General features: G+C 46.0%; 1 protein-coding gene across 1 annotated transcript in view; it reads right to left on the bottom strand.

The window, feature by feature from the left end:
* Positions 1–15,087, bottom strand: part of TTLL10 (tubulin tyrosine ligase like 10) — a 210,164-nt gene that overhangs the window by 178,936 nt on the left and 16,141 nt on the right. The window lies entirely within an intron of this gene.

Here is a 15,087-nt window from a genome sequence, read left to right as displayed (position 1 = left end):
GTTTCATCTCTCCAGAGAGCTCTGTGAACAAGACAAGCTGAATGCTAATTTTGAAATAAAGATCTCTCCCCCACCACCACCACACAAAAAATCTATGATATATTATTGAATATAGAAAATACAGAAAGTTCCCCTCTACCGGGTCAATAAATTTGTCCAGCAATGACTCTCCAGGATCTAAGGTAAGGATGAAGGAGAAATTCATTCAGTGGTCATCTTAATGCAAATCTATCTAATTCACCCTGCCCTGAAGAATATACAAGCTGTTAACAATCATAATTTTTATACACGCATTCCCAAAATTGTTATATTTAGTCATATGCAGCCTGTGCATAAAAGCAACCCGTTCCTATGTTGCAAAAGTTATATCTTCTATCCATTGATCAAAGGGAGCCATAATATTCCAAGGAATCAATATCAATCTTTGCCGTGGCGAAGGGGTTTGAATAACTCAGAGAAGCTATGGACTATGTCAAGCAGGGCACCCAAGATGGACAGGTCATAGTGGAGAGTTTTGACCAAACGTGATCCACCTGGAGGAGGAACCGGCAAGCCACTCCAGTATCCCTGCCAAGAAAGGTCCATGGACAAAGACAACAGGAGCAGAGGACAAGATGGTTGGATAGTGTTCTCGAAGCTAGCAGCATGAGTTTTACCAAACTGCAGGAGGCAGTGGAAGACAGGAGTGCCTGGCGTGCTCTGGTCCATGGGGTCACGAAGAGTCAGACATGACTAAACGACTAAACAACAAGAGTGCAAAGAGTTCATCTATGTCAGTGTTTTCCAACTTTTGTTCTCCAGCTATTTTTAGAATACAGTTCCCATCATCCCTGACCCCTGGACTTGCCAGCTAAGGATGATGGGAGTTGTAGTCCAAAAACAGCTGGAGACCCAAGTTTAGGAAACACTGATCTACGTAGGCCAGCTGTCAGCCCCATATCATTGGTATGTGGTTTAGGATAACTGTGTACTCATTGGAATAACAGCATGATTTGTACATCTATATATTGTATTTTAGAGTTCTTTTTCTTTCTTTCTTTTGTTTCATTTCCTTCACGTTATGTGTACACTGTACATCTTCAATGAAATATAAAAAGAATATGCAAGCTGGAACAAGGTTAGTCTTCAGAATTTAGGTAAAGGTAAAGGGACCCCTGACCATTAGGTCTGGTTGTGACCGACTCTGGGGTTGCGGCGCTCATCTCGCTCTATAGGCCATGGGAGCCGGCGTTTGTCCGCAGACAGCTTCCGGTCATGAGGCCAGCATGACTAAGCCGCTTCTGGCGAACCAGAGCAGTGCATGGAAACGCCGTTTACCTTCCCGCTGGAGCGGTACCTATTTATCTACTTGCACTTTGATGTTCTTTCGAACTGCTAGGTTGGCAGGAGCAGGGACCGAGCAACGGGAGCTCACCCCGTTGCGGGGATTCGAACCGCCGACCTTCTGATCAGCAAGTCCTAGGCTCTGTGGTTTAACCCACAGCGCCACCCACGTCCCTTCAGAATTTGCACTTCTCCAAATTTTGTGATGCAGTTCTCTAACCGTAAAACCTAAGGAGAGCGCTGCTGGATCAGGCCGATGGCCCATCTAGTCTAGCATTCTTTCCCAACCAGATGCCCTGATGCAAAGTCCTTAAGCTGGACTTGAGCGTAACATCAACTCTCCCCACTTGCAATTCACAGCAACTGGTGTGCAGAACCATACTGCCTCCAACAATAGAAGGAGAAATTAGCCGTTGTGGTGATGAGCCGTTGATAGGCTTATCCTCCATTAATTAGTCTAATTCTCTTTTAAAGCCATCCAGCTTGTTTGCAACAACAACAAAAGGCATACAAAAGGGTGTCTATTAGGAGGAAATGCACGCAGAAAAATGCTTCTTTTTTGAGAAAGTAATGTACAAAAATGCATCATATTAGGGGAAAGCATTAGAAAAACATATATATTAGGCTAAATTGTGTGCAAATTGTGTATATTAATTGCAATGCACACAAAATGTGTGTGGATTTTTATTGAGGGATGTTAAAAAGAAAGCTGATCTAGCAACTGGAGGTTGGGAGAAACGAGAAACTGAGAGGAACTGAAATTTGCCCATCTCTAGTTCCAGGCAGTCTAAATTCATTACTGTAATGATTTTAAATCGCTATTGAAAGTTTAGCCCAGACTTAAGAGGAGCAGGGGCAAAAATGGGGAGAAACCACTTCTCCTCTTTCACATTTTTATGAGGGGTGAATTGGTAGCTGCCCTCTGGAATACCTTTTGAACCAGGGCATTTTGGGATGCGGAATATATGGCAGCTGACCAAAGCTGCAAGGTGGTACTGGCAACTCCCCTGCCTGGGAATCGCAAACTGCTGCCCCCCAAAATTGCCGCATTCTCCCCAATTTCATAGCCTGAAAACGGGGCGATGAAATGAAGGGTTTTGTGAGGAATTTAAATTGTTCTAAGCTGCTCTGGGAGCAAATTCTGGGCCGATAAAGCACGCTATAAATAGAAGAAGATAACAAACTACTCATCCTGGCCTTAGGTGCATCCCTAAAGTTAATAATAATAATAGTAATAATAATAATAATAATAATAATAATAATAATAATAATAATAATAATTCCAATGCAATCAACCCTCGGGCTAAAAGCCTGATGTAGCTGTTCACCGCCAAGAGAAATGTCTGCATCTGACAGGGACGCACGTGCTTTGAAAACTGCATTCTGCAGGCTGAGAGACACCATTAAAGAATGACATTAAACATTCACTCTCTCATAAAAATGTAATTACTTCAGGCCCTGCATACGGAGAGCTAATTTCAAGTCTATCTGTGTTTTGTACAGCTTCGGCGGCGACATTGTCAGTTTTATGTTTTCCTCAGCCCGGTGGTCGGCGTTTGAAGAGCAGGAAACTTTACTAGCCATTAACCAAATGGTTCTCTAATCTCAATTTAGCCTGCTCAATAACTCTGCGCCCTGTTTCTCAATTCAGAGCGGAAGACGCCGTCGTGCGGAGGAAGGTCACGGTGTGGCGAAGGCTCTGGCGCTGTGGAGAAGGGCAACCCATCAGAGCAGCATGGATCCCACAACGCTGCTCTTGGCATTCCGCACAAATATATCAGCCCTCATCACGTGTTAGCCAAGCGAAGGGAAAACACGTAGGGATGTTGGAAAATTTGAACACAAAACAGAAACTAGAGCGTAAATTGCTGATGTTCGCTTATTCGTCTTGTGTCCCAAATGGAATTCAATCCAGGAAATAAAATAATCATTCACTATTGTTGTTTTCATTCTGGAAACGATAGGTAACGATATAAAATGGATTGCTTTCCCTCCAGTTTCTGTTTTCTTTGCATTGGACGGTGTGGGATAACATAATTCTAACACGGTGAACCATGTAAAATTTTGCCACAGCAGACAGTGAAATGGAAGCTGAACTGCAGCAGAACAGAAACAGTGCTGCATACGATTAACACACATTGGAAGGGAAACTGATACCTTGTTACATCTTACTAGCATGTGGATAACAGGGAGTAGGGCTGAGCTTCTAGCCTATGGGTAGGCAAACTAAGGCCCGGGGGCCGGATCCGTCCCAATGGCCTTCTAAATCTGGCCCGTAGATGGTCCAGGAATCAGCATGTTTTTACATGAGTAGAATGCATCCTTTTATTAAAAATACATCTCTGGGTTATTTGTAGGGCATAGGAATTCGTTCATTATTATTTTTTCAAAATATAGTCCAGCCCCCCACAAAGCCTGCTGAAAAAGTTTGCTGATCCCTGTTCTAGCCCAACTCCTGAAATTATGCCCAACTGCCTAGCTCCACCCCAGGAGCTATACGTGTTGGTTGAAGGTCTGGAAGTGAAGCTAGCTCCTTTCATGTATGTTCTTCCACATGATCAGGCCTCAACACCACATGGAATACAGCTGGTACCCCTGTCAGACCTTCTCTTAATGCACAGGCAGTGGTGGTGTTGCTGTTGTTTGTTTGTTTGTTTGTTTGTTTGTTTGTACCCCACCTTTTCCCCTGACATAACTCAAGGCAACTTACAGATAAAAATAAGAACAGCTAAAAAGAGGTGTTGGGAGTGGAGTCCGGCTGGTGCATGACTCAATCCCTCTATGCATCAACCCCTTTCTTGGAGAGCAAATGGCTGAAAGGAGGCTAAAGAATACTGAGTACAGTGGTACCTCGGGTTACATATGCTTCAGATTACAGACGCTTCAGGTTACAGACTCCGCTAACCCAGAAATAGTACCTCGGGTTAAGAACTTTGTTTCAGGATGAGAACAGAAATCGCGGCGCAGTGGCAGCAGGAGGCCCCATTAGCTAAAGTGGTGCTTCAGGTTAAGAGCAGTTTCAGGCTAAGAACGGACCTCTGGAACGAATTAAGTACATAACCTAAGGTACCACTGTACCAGTAAGACAACTGGTGGTGTGAACTGGGGCTCCTTGTGTTCTGTGCCACCAAAGTCAGGTTTCTACCACCAGCTTTGCAGACCAAACCACATTCCTCAAGGGTGCAATTGAAGGTCACACCGATGCCATGCATTCAAGAGGAGAAGGAAGAGGAGGAGGAAGAGTTTGGACTTCACTCTCCTTAAGGAGCCTTAAAGTGGCTAACAATCTCCTTTCCCTTCCTCCCCCACAACAAATACTCTGTGAGGTGAATGAGACTGAAAGATTTCAGAGGTGTGACTAGCCCAAGGTCACCCAGCAGCTGCATGTGGAGGAGCGGGGAAGCGAACAAGGTTCACCACTACACCACGCTGGCTCTCAAAGCATATGGTTTCCCTAAAAGAATTCTGAGAAATGTAGCTTGTCAAGGGAGCTGGGAATTTTAGATATGTGACAAGTAAACTACAGTTCCCCTGATCCTTTGGGGCAGCTGTAGTTGTTGAAGCAGTATAAATGTGCTTTAAATGTAGGATGTGGATGTGACCCGGGAGGCTGCGGTACCAGTTCAGTAGACTGGAATTTTCACAATTTTGGTCTGTTTTTTAATACAAATTGCTTCAGAAATGTGGAGGTCTGAATTTAAGACTGAAGAAATGAAAAACTGAAAGGAGCAAAACTGATAGGTTTCTGCGTCCTTGCACCTAAATATTCACATGCCAGAAGGTAACGAGAAGAGAATTTAGGGGAGTGAAGGGGGTCTCTTTCTTTGGAGAGAAGTAGGCATCAGTCGCTAGCTTATGTTCACCCCTGGCGAACTGATGACTCTGTTTGGGAACCCCTGGTTAGTTGCTTGCTTTGAGGTAAGAGGAAGCTGCTATTTTCATTAACTCTGCTCCGACATGGAAGGAAAGAACCCCACCTCCTATTCTCAGCAAACCATCTTCACAAGAGCTGGTCTGGAGAAACGAGGAGGGAGGGAAGAAAAAAATATGAGAAGCATACACAGTGAAGGATTTCCTGGGCCACAGAAGTTCACTGACATTTTCCCTTTCATTGAGGGCGATCAGAAGAATGCAGCTTCTCATACTGGCTCTGGAGCGGAAATGTGGATAATGCAGGAAATTACATGCACCATTCATCTTCATTGCGCCACACCTATGAAAAGGGTATTTACCTGTGGCACTAGATTATCTCTGACTGCGTTATCGGAGGACAGCAGGTGCATTCAATTAGATTCTCAAATAATATTCCAACCCCCTCGCCTCTGCGCGCGCGCGCACACACACACACACACACACCCCTCTTTATCCCTTCCCGAAACAGAATTTAGGACTGAAAGCCGGAGTTAATTGCAGCATGAGATCTATTCCTCTTCTGGCTCCCCATTATTCTAATACAAGACCCAGCTCCCATCAATGCTGTGGATAATAGGTTTCTATTTATGACATTTGTGATCACCCGGAAATAAATTCCCTTTGCTAAGATTGCATTGTTGGGGTGGGGGGCGAAGGAGACCATCTGCAAGAAGTTGCAAGGGGTGTTTGTGCCTGTGTATTGGGGGGGGGGGAGTAGACAGATGATAGCAAAGCTTGCTTATTTGTTACATCTGGGGGCTTGCATATTAGAATTATTCAGAAACCTAGCCAATTAACATTTCAAATGCTTGCTCGTGCCGAATTAATTCTTGATCAGCTAAAAAGAACAACCTGGCAGTTGCAGGCACCTAATCAAAAGGCTGGGTCCTCCGCCCTCAATACATTTTGATGGCTGATACCTTGCATGTTCATGCTGTCTGCACTGCGGGGTGCAAAGGGACCCTGGTTCAGAAAGGAATATTTATCGAAAGCATCTCACGTATCAAAAGAGCTTGATTTGCCTGCTCGGTTGTGTTTTTTTTAACATATATATGCTTGACATTCTATGAGCTTCATTCTTTGTGATGCACAGTGGCACAAAAGGAATAGATGGCAACTTCACTGCTCCACACACACACACACACACACACACACACACACACACACACACTTCCCCCATTCTTCATCACACGCACAAAAATCAATTTGAATGGGAGGTATTTATTCCAGAATTCAAGTTGTAGGGGGAGGAGAAGGACTCAGTCGCACCAAACATCCAGAAGCTTTAAAGGAATTTCTCAGATGAGAAATCAGGACTTGACTGGGGTTGTCAATCAAAAGCTGGGCCACTAGGTGGCACTCTGTCACTGTCCCCCTGCTCTGGTTTGCCTCTGCAGAATGAATCATTACATAGCTATAGGTTATAGGACAAAGTTTTGACTGCCTAACAGAGGTTTTATGCAGAGGTAAGTCCAAGTGAGTTCAGTGAGGCTTACTCCCAAGCAACCATGTGCTCGACTACAGCCTAAGAATATGCGGTGCACTGCTATTTTTTTTATTCTGAGCACGCCTGATGCTGGAATGCACACTGTTTGACTGCTATAAACTCCACAAGAATGGCTGTTGGCCTATATCAAGGTTTCCAAAAGACTCATTGGCGAGCTCATAAAACTGTTATTGGTCCCAACCCAAATTCTTAGGAAGGTATTATAGAACCATAGAATTGTTGTCACCATTACTAGCAATCTGAAAAGAAAAGGGCGGATATTGTTGTACAGTGGAATCTTATTAAATGCAGAAGTTCCGCATTGGCAAGGAAGGTGCACTCTGTACATGCCCTTTCTTTCGGAGGCTCATAGTTTCCTAATTGATTTTCTCACACTTTACTGCACAAACCTTTTTCCTGCCCCTCGCCCTTTCTAAACCCCCTTTCAACCCCCTAGCTCTTCATTCGCTCCCTGTACATTCCTACCAACCCCAGGGGAGGGGGGCAGTATCAACCACTTTGCAAAACTGTAGCCTGTCTTATGCGGTGGTCCCATTGAGACTGAGAGTGGGGAGGCAAGGAGCCCAACAGTAGGCGGAGCCAGAGCCGGTGATTGGCAGAGCCAGAGCCAATTACAAGCAGTGCCAATGCATTCTAGGTTTGCCTTCCTCCTCCCTGCCACGTTCTACAAGGGGCAGCACTGAGACGAAGGAGGAGGAAGGGCCACTGCCGCCACCTCTTGCATTGGTGGTAAGCAGGGAGGAAGACAGGCAAGTGCCAAGTGGGGACAAACTGAGGTTGGTTGGGCAATGCCCCATTTGCCCAACCAGGTAGAAACAATGACGAGAATCAGGAAGAGTCTGGATGTCATCAAGCCTAACCCTTCTGGACTTGTGTCAGGGGTCACCAGGCAGCCCCAGAATCTCCTTTCCATGCTAGGGAACATGCAGAATGAGGTTATGTCAGGCTGAGAGTGAGTGACTGGTTCAAGGTCACCCAAGTTGTTTCATGGCTGAGTGGGGATTTGACACTCTTAGAATTCCTGCTCCGTGCCTGCAGTCATGGGATTTTTGTCTATCACATGACGGTGTATGTTTTGACTCCACAAAGTAGGAAGTGACGGAGACAGGATGCTTATGTTACTGTGTTCCATGAAGTGGGACTATTGTCCTTTGTTCCTTCTCTTTGCTGTCTGATGCTAGAGAGAGAGGGAGCCATGCTGCAGAGCTCCATGAGTGTTTATATCTAAATAAAGTAGATTAGCCGAAATGCTGAGTTGCTGAGGTCTGTTACGCAAGCTGCGAAGACTCTGCGGATCCCTAAGTGTGCCAATGTCTGCTGGCATCGGTCGCTGTGATGTTCGGTCGATCCCAAACGATCGACCAGAAGGGAGAGAACATGCCAGTCGGGCATGTGTCTCTGCCAGGGTCCTACTCGAGTGTAGGACAAGCTCCTGACACTAACCACTACTCCACACTGTCTGTGTTTCCGTACAGATAGGGAACTTGTTGCCTCTTCCACTTGAAAACAAACCACAGAGAAGATTCCCGTGTGTGTCCTCTAGTATACAGTGTTGGCCTCTTGCCAAGTCTGGACCATGGGCAGCAAGGTGAGCCGGGAGGCCAGACAGTAGACAGGACCTGAGAGCCAACCAGGTCAAGAAGCAAGCTGTAAGTTGGGACTGGAGCATAAATCAAGGATAAGGACATAAGAAGAGCCCTACTGGACCATGTCAAAAGGCCAGTCTGGCCCAGTATTCTGTTTTCGCAGTGGCCAGTCAGATCCCTCTTCTGGGAAGGCCACCTGCAGGACCTGATTGCTGCAGCACTCCCTCCACTTCGGATACTTGGCAGCTGGTGCTCAGAGTCATGCTGCCTCTGACAGAGGAGGGAGAGCATGCAGGGACATGCCAGACCTCAGGAAGAAATTGTCAGCTGAACAACACTCAACTGGAGCTGCTAGCCCCTTTCTATATCCCAGGGAGTCCAATGGCCAACCTGGGTTGACAGGCCTGAAGGTGCTTCACTGAGAAGGATGCCTCCTTGCAATTCAGAGGTCTACTGTATGGGAGCGCTGCATGGCAACCCAGCAGATCCTGATGCTCATTTTGCATGGACCACCCAACAAAGAGAGAAAGTGGGGAAATACTCGAGTTTGCATGCCCTGAATCTTCTAGCTTAACAGGCCCTGCTGAAATTTCCTTGCCTCAAAATCCAGGCACTCAACTGGAGTCTATGCAAAACTTAGCTACAGGTGTTTTCTTCCATTTGCAGCCTGTTTCAGAGCTGAAGGCAACCTGGTGCCAAGGATAATCAGACTGTCTCGCCGCGAGAAAGTAGGGCGCCAGAACAACTCGACCTGACCAGCCATTGTCTTCTAAAAGGCCCATTGTTAGTGGAAAACAGAGCAAGTTGTGGGAAACAATGTGGCGGTGAGTTCGAGATGTGCTCCACTGCGGCTTGTCAGAAGCAATGTATGCAAAGGGTTAAAGCTGGCCAAAAGAAATGACCGTCAGTTCTCCTTTACAATAAACACTCTTCACCCGTGAGGATTGTCTTCCCAGAGGAAGCTGGAGAGGCTCACTCTCTGAATTGCCTGCTATTGTGTGCCATGGGGCAAAGCGTTCCAGGAACTGCTTGGCTGGAGAGTGTTTTATTTTATTTTCTGGAGATGAAGGTGTTTTGAAAGAGAACGGACTTGATGCAACTGTGGAACAAGAGCCTGGAATTCAAAGCCGGAAGCCAGTCTGCTGAAGTCGGAAGCTGGTTGCTGCCCAGGAAGCCACACACAGAAGATAATGTTAAAACAATAAAAGGGAGTGTCTAATCTATTGAAGTTCATGGACATTACTAACATGCCCCATTCATTTCAGTGAGTGTAGGACTTACGTAGTTGAAAATGACCCAGTGAGCTTTGTGCAGCATCTGAAAGACTTGCAGATTTATCAGGGCATCAGCTTTCGTGAATGTGAGACCACTTCTCTTCCCCACGAAATCATCTCTGCCAAGGAAAGACGGTGCTGTTTTCACGACAGTCTTGGGCCAGCACACAGCATCCGTTTTTCAAGCCCCACGACTTTGTCACAATGGGGAAATGGCTGCATCTCGTTGTTGTTTTGCTCTCAATCCCCTAGATTACTTTAAACACACACATAGACTCGCATTCTTCTTTCTTTCCCTTTTCTTCACATCGTTGCCCCGAGTCCCTGCCTGCAGAGACGCTGGATGGGCCAGAAATCCTGCAAGTATATAGCGGACTCTGGCATTTTTACGGGCTGCAATATACAGTGGGAGTATTTTTGTTTTGTGGCCCTCCCATTTCTGAAATACCACTTGAGCCAGTCTTCAGTTGGCCGGAAGAGGGTGGAAGCTATTTCATGGGTGACGTTTTGGGTTACTGCCGGCACATAACTCAAGCAAATCCACTCCTCTGCCTTCCAGTAATTATGCCTGCACAACCCTCCATTCGACTTCCTTTATTGTCCAGTATTCCATTTACAGGCAGATAATGCTGCTTATGGCTTGGGCTGGTTCTGCCAGGGGCTTGTTTTATGCCCCTTGCTTTCTGGAGCTGTGCAAAGTTTTGGTAGGAAAGGGAGGGAAAGCCTTCTAAAGATTCTCTTTCCTGAAGCACTTGAGAGTTAAGGAGTCAATATTTATTTGCAGACATATACCAGTATGTTATGCAAGAGGGTGGCAGGCAAGCATATATTCCTGCTCCCTCCAAAAAAATCCACACAATGTCATATCCGGGTTCCTTCTTGCTAGCAAACCTTTCTCTCCTACATCGCAACAGCCTACCCTATTTTTTAGCTACGGTTGCAATATTTCAAAAAGTGAAAACCTGAAAACAAAAGTTGTTGAGCTTCCGATATGGGCTGACATACACCCGGGTTTTCCGGACATTTTAGCCACTTCCTGAAAATTCCAGCTGGATGCCTTTTGTGATGGAGGAATCCTGGCTATGCTCAGGAAATTCCGGACATATGGCAGCCCTACTTCAGCCCATATTCATGGAAGCAGGGGGTGTCCACTAGCAAGCAGCCACCAGACATCAAAAGCCATCAAAGCAAGCACTTCCTTAGCCTAGCCTGGACACAACATAGAACAGGCATAGGCAAACTCAGCCCTCCAGAGGTTCTGGGACTACAATTCCCATCATCCTTGACCACTGGTCCTGTTAGCTAGGGATCATGGGACTTATAGTCCCAAAAGATCTGGAGGGTCGAGTTTGCCTATGCCTGGCATAGAATAATCTTTCATGGCCAGCTAAGAAGAAGCCTAGAGGTGGTTTATCTCTCTTCACTTACTTATTTGTTTCACATTTATTACATTTATATCCCGCTCTTCCTCCCAAATTAGTCCATGTTATGTACTGAAGTTCTCACCCTGGGCTGGGGGGGGATACTGTAGATAGTTCAGGTCCACATATGCAAATAAGGGATTGAAAGTGACATTCAGTGATTGGATAGTTACAGAAAGTTGTTACTGTTGCGTTCTAGTGGAGCTCTATATAAGCAGGCTGGCTGAACCCTTCAGTTCTGTTCTGTTCTGGCCTGTGAATAAACAAGAGCTGTTTGAAGAATCGCTGTGTCATCTGATATGTTCACCCACAACTTAACAGTCCAGGGCGGCAAATGCACAAATGATAAAACATCTAAGTGCATCTTTAAAATATTTCCAGTACAGTTGAAGATGGGGGAAAGTTCTCTGCTGAAAAGGCTTGTTGGAAGAGAAGTGTCTTCAGCAGGTGTTGGAAACCCAACAGAGACGGTGCCTGCCTAATACTCAAGGGGAAGGAATTCCAAAGAGTAGGTACCACAACACTGGGATGTGATACCTACATTGTGCAGAACAAAGGTATCTGCAGGAGCCCCTCACCTGCAGAGCATAGTGATTGGTTGGGCATATAAGGGGTGAGACAATCTTGCAGGTATCCTGGTCCCAGGTTGTTCAAGGGCTTTATACACTAAAACCAGCACATTTCACGCAGCCCAACAGTGCTCCCGTTGCAGCGGTGGAGAAAACATTGGAGATATGTATGCGCGTGCAGTGGCAAGCTTTGCCTCCATTTCCCAGATTTTTGCCTGAGTGACAGAAAATCACAGCATCCTAATCTAGGCTCATCATAAACATATTAAGGGCCTCGGCACGATAAATTCTGCTCCAACGAGATGCTGGGGGGGGGGATTTATAGAACCAAGCAATCAATGGTGGCACAAGGGTAAGATGTCCTTGGGTGCATGTCAGCTAATTTACTGCCATTACTCAGATATGTAGCTATAAAAAGGACATCAGGATGCTTTTCTATGCCTTCATAAAAGCTTAATTTATAACTTCATCTCCAGAGTCAGGATCTGCCCGCAAACGGTTTCTGACACACGGATCTCTTTCGGAAGGAAGGCTCGCCCAGGTGCTGACAATCATCCGCTCAGTTAATGAGACAAAGGGAGAGGAATTGCCTGCAGTGACAGCAGCGTCATCTACTCCCACCCTCCCACCCTTCTGCAAATTTATTAGGCTACTTGGGATTATTAGGGTAACTAAGTATTTTGTGGCTGTGAACACAGGAAGCTGCCTTAGGCTGAGTTTATCTAGACCAGTGTTGTCTTCTCTGACTGGCAGCAGCCCTCCGGGGTCTCAGGACCTAGCGCAGAACAGCTTGCAGCCATGTCAGGCATTTTTGTACCTTCCATCTTAAACATAGGTGGAGATTTCCACGGAGGTTGCGGCACGCAGAGAAGGGAACGGTAAACTTTCCCCTGCCTTGATCCTGATGAAAGAAGCCTCCACTCACTGTCACACATAAATGAGCTAAAATTTATGATGGAGGGGAAAGCTCCCATTGATTCATCCCTGCAAGCAATGGCTACTAGCCATGATGGCTGTTCTCCACTGCCAAAGGCAGTAAATGCTTCTGAATGCCAGTTTCTTGAAACCGCAAGTCAGGAAAGGGCTGTTGCACTCAGGTCCTGCATATGGGCTTCCCATTGCAGAATCTGGTTGGCCACTGTGAGAACAGGGTGCTGGAGCATATTCTTTGGTTCTTATGTTCTTAGCAGGGATTCCGATGTCAAGGAGCGGATTATAAAAGGATTCCTTCTAACAAGGAAATTTATCTTTCTTCCTCTGTTTAAAGTATCATCATTGTCAGTTTTTCCCTGCAAGTTCCTGGGAGCTTGATCCCTGTGGGAGCGAGTTCCTTAAGTTAACTATGCGCTGCGTGAAGAAGTCTTTCCTTTTCTCTGTCCTGAATCTTCCAACATTGAGCTTCCCAGGATTTCCGCGAGTTCTAGTGTTAAACCACAACGGGGCAGTTTGTCCTCCTACGGAGTCCTCCAGCTCCAAACCTTCTCTGGGAAAAAGAAACAGGAACTGCACACCAAGCAGGCAATCGTGTGTGTGTTTATGCAAAGGCATTTTCCCACCCCCTGCACGCATGCGCACGCACACGCATTTGATTATTTATTCCATGCAAATGTACATGCAAAATTCCAAATGCCTTTCTTCCTTCAGAAGCATTATGCACTTCTTAATTGCAAGAGAAATGAAGTCGGCTTCTCCCTTCTGCCTTCGCAAGATGCGGAGCTCGTCGTCGGTACTCAATAAATAATCAAGGTTTGTTTTTTCTTCAAAACCTTCCTTGCCACTTTTGCTAATGATCCATGATGTTTGCGATAAACAAGCCATTTCCCTCCGAGAAGCCTCAATCAGCTTCTTGTCTCCTGGGAGCCCTTCTCTCTCTCTCTCTCTCTCTCTCTCTCTCTCTCTCTCTCTCTCTCCTTCTGTTTCTCTTATCGCCAACCATGGTGTCTTATCAGTTCCTAGTGCTGTGAGCAGACTAAGCCAAGCTTAGCTCAGCCTCTTCTGGAAAAATGAGTACTGCACACGGGCAGGTGTTGATGGAGACTCAACTTGGAAGTATGTTAGGCATCTGATGGGAGCAGCAGAAAGTGGTGGGGAGTCTGTAAGCATCAGAGGAGAACTTAAGGAGAATTCTTGTGGGTTTGGGCCACCAAAAAGGTCGAGAGAAAGGGAGGAAATGAGAATCATTGGGTTGTGTACAACTGTGTTCTACACAGATCAGACCCATTGACATTAACAGACATCACTTATTCATAGGCAATAGTCTACTCAAAGTATGGCTACAGAACTTTAGAGTTGGACAGGATCTTGGGCGTCAGCAGGTCCAACCTGTCTGTTCAAATTGGTGGGCAGGTGGGTGTTCCTGCATCCATCTTTGTTGCTGGAGGCCCAGGTAGCCTTAGTGCTAGGAGTGCCTTTTACCAGCTGTGGCTGGTATGCCTATAGCAGTCCTTGGACAGAGTAAGTCTGACCACAGTGAGCCATGCATTGGTAACCTCAAGATTTGCAACACGCTCTATGTGGAACTCCCCATTGGGCCTGGTTTGGAGGCTCCAGCTGCTGCAAAATACAGTGGTACCTTGGGTTAAAGACTTAATTCGTTCTGGAGGTCCATTCTTAACCTGAAACTGTTCTTAATCTGAAGCACCACTTTAGCTAATGGGGCCTCCCACTGCCGTCACGCCGCTGCTGCATGATTTCTGTTCTCATCCTGAAGCAAAGTTCTTAACCCGAGGTACTATTTCTGGGTTAGTGGAGACTGTAACCTGAAACGTCTGTAACCTGAGGTACCACTGTACTGTGAATAGAGTGTTGATGGGGACAGACTATTGGTAGCTGGTGCTCAAAAGCTTGCACTGGGTGCCCATATGCTACCAGGTCAGGGTCAAGGTTATTGTAATAATTTGCAAGGCCCTTAAGTTGTTAGGTCAAGGAGACCTCAGCTACCGCCTGAACCTTTAAATCCTTGCCCAATCATTGAAGTCACTCTTAGTGATACCCCTGGCTTGGATGCACAGCTCATATTCACCAGGAGCTGTGTGTTCAGTGTTGTGAGCCCAGTTTTATGGAACTCCCAGTTGAGGTCAGACAGACCTTCTTCCTGTTGACCTTCCAGGACCTACAGAAGACTTCTTTATTCCTGCAGGCATTTCAAATGAATTCTGGTTTTAACTAACTGCACTGAGTTTCTTTGCACACCGCCTAGAGACATTTGTAATTAAGCACTTAGAAATTGCTGAAATCAATCTTGAATGAAGAAATATTGAAACTACAAAATGTTGTAATATACAGCTACTGACTCACGCCTGTGTGCATGAACCCTGAATTGCCCATGGGGGTGGAGCTTAGCAGACTCCCTGCAACCTTTTAGTTTCCTGCTATTCCCCTTTTTCCCCTATGCTTCCCAGAGCAAGGAGACATGTGGTCAATGGCTCCCAGTTGCAAAAAAAAACAACAACCCCCCAAGTGAACTGAATCTCTCCAAAATGGAGATTTTAAAGC

The sequence above is a fragment of the Podarcis liolepis genome (assembly GCF_965112155.1).
Source record: "Podarcis liolepis genome assembly, chromosome: 7".
NCBI classification, from domain to species: Eukaryota; Metazoa; Chordata; class Lepidosauria; order Squamata; family Lacertidae; genus Podarcis; species Podarcis liolepis.
Note: the sequence above shows the minus strand (reverse complement) of the source record. Positions and strands in the feature narration are given on the sequence as shown.